Source organism: Hyla sarda, chromosome 5 (assembly GCF_029499605.1).
Source record: "Hyla sarda isolate aHylSar1 chromosome 5, aHylSar1.hap1, whole genome shotgun sequence".
Taxonomy (NCBI): Eukaryota; Metazoa; Chordata; class Amphibia; order Anura; family Hylidae; genus Hyla; species Hyla sarda.
This window is the reverse complement of record NC_079193.1, coordinates 85,820,897-85,827,179: the sequence shown is the minus strand read 5'-3', so window position 1 is coordinate 85,827,179 and position 6,283 is coordinate 85,820,897.

Here is a 6,283-nt window from a genome sequence, read left to right as displayed (position 1 = left end):
CAGGGGGGGGGGGGTTTGCTTAGAGGCAGTGGCTCGATTTTAAGAAGCAAGTACAAGCTTTTTCACTGCAGCCACTTCTAGGTTTATGTGCCCACTTATCCAACGGCATAGAAGTTGAATGTGCTCCTATCCAAGTTGCTGGTACTGCAGTCCCTCCCTTTTCAAGTGGACACTCAGAGCATTGGGATGTGCTGAGAGGCAGAGACAGGCGGTAGCTGGCCTCGCGGCAGACAGCAAGCTCAATTTTAAGATACAACTAGGAGCTTTTCCATAGATTATACTGCAGCAATTGGAGCTGGAATTACCGTGGCTGCTGGCACCAGACTTGCCCTCCAATGGGTCCTCAATAGAGATGAGTGAATCAAATTGGAAAAATAAATTTTTTTAAAAATTCACTCCTCTCTAGTCGTCGTCATATATTACCTCTGAAATTACCACAAGAATCCAATGAAACAGGTTGGAGAGATAACAATGAACCATAACTGATTAAATGAAACATTCGCAGTTCCACACAGAGTAAGACAGTCTTTGGGGGGGGGGGGGGGGGGCGGGGGCACTGAGAGGCAGGGGCGGAACAGGTGGTAGCTTGTCTCGGGGCTGACCGCCAGCTCGATGCTCACCAGAATGGGTCCTCAAAAAAGGATTAAAAATTTTTTTAAATAAATTCTAATGAAATTAAGTAAAAATTACATTAAAATATCTCTTTAATCTCTTCAATTGTAATGCCATATGGTATCCCGACCCTGCTGCCACATCCAGATGCTCTCCATCAGTGATTCTAATAGCGATGCCTGTAATCTGCATGTCATACTGAATAACACTATTATTTCACTAACACAGCACACTCCCTATGAGTGTTACGACAAGGCAAAGGGTTCTGCACCCCTATTGAGGCTCTCTGTCATCCAGAAATAGCGGTTTTTAATAGAAAATATTTTTTGGAGAATTTGGCGAATCGGCCGAATTGAATTTTTCAAAAATTTGCTCATCTCTAGTGGGGAGTGTTTGGGATCAAACGAAAAAGTGATGCGCAGAAGGAAAAGTGTATTCAGGGGCATAGCTGTAAGGGGTGCTGTCACACTGGTATTTAAGGATGTCAAATAACACATAGTAGGCGGAGCCATGTTACAGAGTGTTTACTATAAGATAGGAGTTTCAGGCTCTTCAGCCAAGTCTTTTGACTTTATTTCCATTATCATTGAGCTACAATGGGACCTACCAGACTTCATGTGACTGATTTGGTAAAACCAATCCTGTCATTGCACCTCAGAGACATTACTTGAAACTCCTAAGTTACAATATAAAATCTGTAACAAAGTCTCCACTTATTGCTTTTATTCTTATGTGGCAGAAGGACTTTTAGGTCTCGTAGGCTATTGGGTCCAGGTGTAACTGCTACCTCTGCACCAGGTCTAGAAAGGAACAGTGTAAGAAGGCAAAATGTTTGCCTTTAGTGCAAAACCCTCTCTTCAAATAACTGAACCAAGAAAACAGAGCAGTCTGGCTCTCTGGAGTAGTGTACACATCTCTCCTAGCTCCCCTCCTGCTAGGTAGAACAGTTTAGTCAAAGTGAACCTCCTAGGTCTAGTCAACAACGTTCAGGCCTAGTAACTAACCTGTTCCAACTAAAGCCTACTACAAGCAAGTCGCAACAACTGTTCTAGTTGCATAGTGATCATACAGGGCTGTGTAGAGTTTGGACCCTTTACCATAAATGTTACCTCCAGTTTACGTTGTGAGGGCATTGTTCTTCAAGAATCCTGTTTCAAGCTCCAAAAAGGATCTACTAGTCAGCAGTGGGGGAGAGCTGAGCAAGGACCCTTGTGCGAACCACTAATTTATTTGTGGACTTCAAATTGGAGTTAGTTTAAAGTGTCTAGACACAACATAAGTGTTACGCCGAGCGCTCCGGGTCCCCGCTCCTCCCCGGAGCGCTCGCTTCACTCTCCCCGCGGCAGCGCTCCGGTCACGTCCTCTGACCCGGGGCGCTGCGATTCCGCTGCCAGCCGGGATGCGATCCGCGATGCGGGTAGCGCCCGCTCGCGATGCGCACCCCGGCTCCCCTACCTGACTCGCTCTCCGTCTGTTCTGTCCCGGCGCGCACGGCCCCGCTCCCTAGGGCGCGCGCGCGCCGGGTCTCTGCGATTTAAAGGGCCACTGCGCCGCTGATTGGCGCAGTGGTTCCCATTAGTGTTTACACCTGTGCACTTCCCTATATCACCTCACTTCCCCTTCACTCCCTCGCCGGATCTTGTTGCCTTAGTGCCAGTGAAAGCGTTCCTTGTGTGTTCCTTGCCTGTGTTTCCAGACCTTCTGCCGTTGCCCCTGACTACGATCCTTGCTGCCTGCCCCGACCTTCTGCTACGTCCGACCTTGCTTTTGCCTACTCCCTTGTACCGCGCCTATCTTCAGCAGCCAGAGAGGTGAGCCGTTGCTAGTGGATACGACCTGGTCACTACCGCCGCAGCAAGACCATCCCGCTTTGCGGCGGGCTCTGGTGAAAACCAGTAGTGGCTTAGAACCGGTCCACTAGCACGGTCCACGCCAATCCCTCTCTGGCACAGAGGATCCACTACCTGCCAGCCGGCATCGTGACAGTAGATCCGGCCATGGATCCCGCTGAAGTTCCTCTGCCAGTTGTCGCTGACCTCACCACGGTGGTCGCCCAGCAGTCACAACAGATAGCGCAACAAGGCCAACAGCTGTCTCAACTGACCGTTATGCTACAACAGTTACTACCACAGCTTCAGCAATCATCTCCTCCGCCAGCTCCTGCACCTCCTCCGCAGCGAGTGGCCGCTCCTGGGATACGCTTATCCTTGCCGGATAAATTTGATGGGGACTCTAAGTTTTGCCGTGGCTTTCTTTCCCAATGTTCCCTGCATCTGGAGATGATGTCGGACCTGTTTCCCACTGAAAGGTCTAAGGTGGCTTTCGTAGTCAGCCTTCTGTCCGGAAAAGCCCTGTCATGGGCCACACCGCTCTGGGACCGCAATGACCCCGTCACTGCCTCTGTACACTCCTTCTTCTCGGAAATCCGAAGTGTCTTTGAGGAACCTGCCCGAGCCTCTTCTGCTGAGACTGCCCTGTTGAACCTGGTCCAGGGTAATTCTTCCGTTGGCGAGTATGCCGTACAATTCCGTACTCTTGCTTCAGAATTGTCCTGGAATAATGAGGCCCTCTGCGCGACCTTCAAAAAAGGCCTATCCAGCAACATTAAAGATGTTCTGGCCGCACGAGAAATTCCTGCTAATCTACATGAACTTATTCACCTAGCCACTCGCATTGACATGCGTTTTTCCGAAAGGCGTCAGGAACTCCGCCAAGATATGGACTCTGTTCGCACGAGGCGTTTCTCCTCCTCGGCTCCTCTCTCCTCTGGTCCCCTGCAATCTGTTCCTGTGCCTCCCGCCGTGGAGGCTATGCAGGTCGACCGGTCTCGCCTGACACCTCAAGAGAGGACACGACGCCGTATGGAGAACCTCTGCCTGTACTGTGCTAGTACCGAACACTTCCTGAGAGATTGTCCTATCCGTCCTCCCCGCCTGGAAAGACGTACGCTGACTCCGCACAAAGGTGAGACAGTCCTTGATGTCTACTCTGCTTCTCCACGTCTTACTGTGCCTGTGCGGATGTCTGCCTCTGCCTTCTCCTTCTCTACAGTGGCCTTCTTGGACTCTGGATCTGCAGGAAATTTTATTTTGGCCTCTCTCGTCAAAAGGTTCAACATCCCGGTGACCAGTCTCGCCAGACCCCTCTACATCAATTGTGTAAATAATGAAAGATTGGACTGTACCATACGTTTCCGCACGGAGCCCCTTCTTATGAGCATCGGATCTCATCATGAGAGGATTGAACTTTTGGTCCTCCCCAATTGCACCTCGGAAATTCTCCTTGGACTTCCCTGGCTTCAACTTCATTCCCCTACCCTGGATTGGTCCACTGGGGAGATCAAGAGTTGGGGGTCCTCTTGTTCCAAGAACTGTCTAAAACCGGTTCCCAGTAACCCTTGCCGTAACTCTGTGGTTCCTCCAGTAACCGGTCTCCCTAAGGCCTATATGGACTTCGCGGATGTTTTCTGCAAAAAACAAGCTGAGACTCTACCTCCTCACAGGCCTTATGATTGCCCTATCGACCTCCTCCCGGGCACTACTCCACCCCGGGGCAGAATTTATCCTCTCTCTGCCCCAGAGACTCTTGCCATGTCCGAATACGTCCAGGAGAATCTAAAAAAGGGCTTTATCCGTAAATCCTCCTCTCCTGCCGGAGCCGGATTTTTCTTTGTGTCCAAAAAAGATGGCTCCCTACGTCCTTGCATTGACTACCGCGGTCTTAATAAAATCACGGTTAAGAACCGCTACCCCTTACCCCTCATCTCTGAACTCTTTGATCGCCTCCAAGGTGCCCACATCTTCACTAAATTGGACTTAAGAGGCGCCTATAACCTCATCCGCATCAGAGAGGGGGACGAGTGGAAAACGGCATTTAACACCAGAGATGGACACTTTGAGTATCTGGTCATGCCCTTTGGACTGTGCAACGCCCCTGCCGTCTTCCAAGACTTTGTCAATGAAATTTTTCGTGACCTGTTATACTCCTGTGTTGTTGTATATCTGGACGATATCCTAATTTTTTCTGCCAATCTAGAAGAACACCGCCAGCATGTCCGTATGGTTCTTCAGAGACTTCGTGACAACCAACTCTATGCCAAAATTGAGAAATGTCTGTTTGAATGCCAATCTCTTCCTTTTCTAGGATATTTGGTCTCTGGCCAGGGACTACAGATGGATCCAGACAAACTCTCTGCCGTCTTAGATTGGCCACGCCCCTCCGGACTCCGTGCTATCCAACGCTTTTTGGGGTTCGCCAATTATTACAGGCAATTTATTCCACATTTTTCTACCATTGTGGCTCCTATCGTGGCTTTAACCAAAAAAAATGCTGATCCCAAGTCCTGGCCTCCTCAAGCAGAAGACGCCTTTAAACGACTCAAGTCTGCCTTTTCTTCGGCTCCCGTCCTCTCCAGACCTGACCCTTCCAAACCCTTCCTATTGGAGGTTGATGCCTCCTCAGTGGGAGCTGGAGCTGTTCTTCTACAAAAAAATTCTTCCGGGCATGCTGTCACTTGTGGTTTTTTCTCTAGGACCTTCTCTCCAGCGGAGAGGAACTACTCCATCGGGGATCGAGAGCTTCTAGCCATTAAATTAGCACTTGAGGAATGGAGGCATCTGCTGGAGGGATCAAGTTCTCCTGTTATTATCTACACCGACCACAAGAACCTCTCCTACCTCCAGTCTGCCCAACGGCTGAATCCTCGCCAGGCCCGGTGGTCTCTGTTCTTTGCCCGATTTAATTTTGAGATTCACTTTCGTCCTGCCGATAAGAACATTAGGGCCGATGCTCTCTCTCGTTCCTCGGATGCCTCAGAAGTTGAACTCTCTCCGCAACACATCATTCCACCTGACTGCCTGATCTCCACTTCTCCTGCCTCCATCAGGCAGACTCCTCCAGGAAAGACCTTTGTTTCTCCTCGCCAACGCCTCGGAATCCTCAAATGGGGTCACTCCTCCCATCTCGCAGGTCATGCGGGTATCAAGAAATCTGTGCAACTCATCTCCCGCTTCTATTGGTGGCCGACTCTGGAGACGGATGTTGTGGACTTTGTGCGAGCCTGCACTATCTGTGCCCGGGATAAGACTCCTCGCCAGAAGCCCGCTGGTTTTCTTCATCCTCTGCCTGTCCCCGAACAGCCTTGGTCTCTGATTGGTATGGATTTTATTACTGATTTACCCCCTTCCCGTGGCAACACTGTTATTTGGGTGGTCGTTGATCGATTCTCCAAAATGGCACATTTCATCCCTCTTCCTGGTCTTCCTTCTGCGCCTCAGTTGGCTAAACAATTTTTTGTACACATTTTTCGTCTTCACGGATTGCCTACGCAGATTGTCTCGGATAGAGGCGTCCAATTCGTGTCTAAATTCTGGAGGGCTCTCTGTAAACAACTCAAGATTAAATTAAATTTTTCTTCTGCATATCATCCCCAGTCCAATGGACAAGTAGAAAGGATTAACCAGATCTTGGGTGATTATTTGCGACATTTTGTTTCCTCCCGCCAGGATGACTGGGCAGATCTCCTCCCATGGGCCGAATTCTCGTATAACTTCAGGGTCTCTGAGTCTTCCTCCAAATCCCCATTTTTCGTGGTGTACGGCCGTCACCCTCTTCCCCCCCTCCCTACTCCCTTGCCCTCTGGTCTGCCCGCTGTGGATGAAATTTCTCGTGA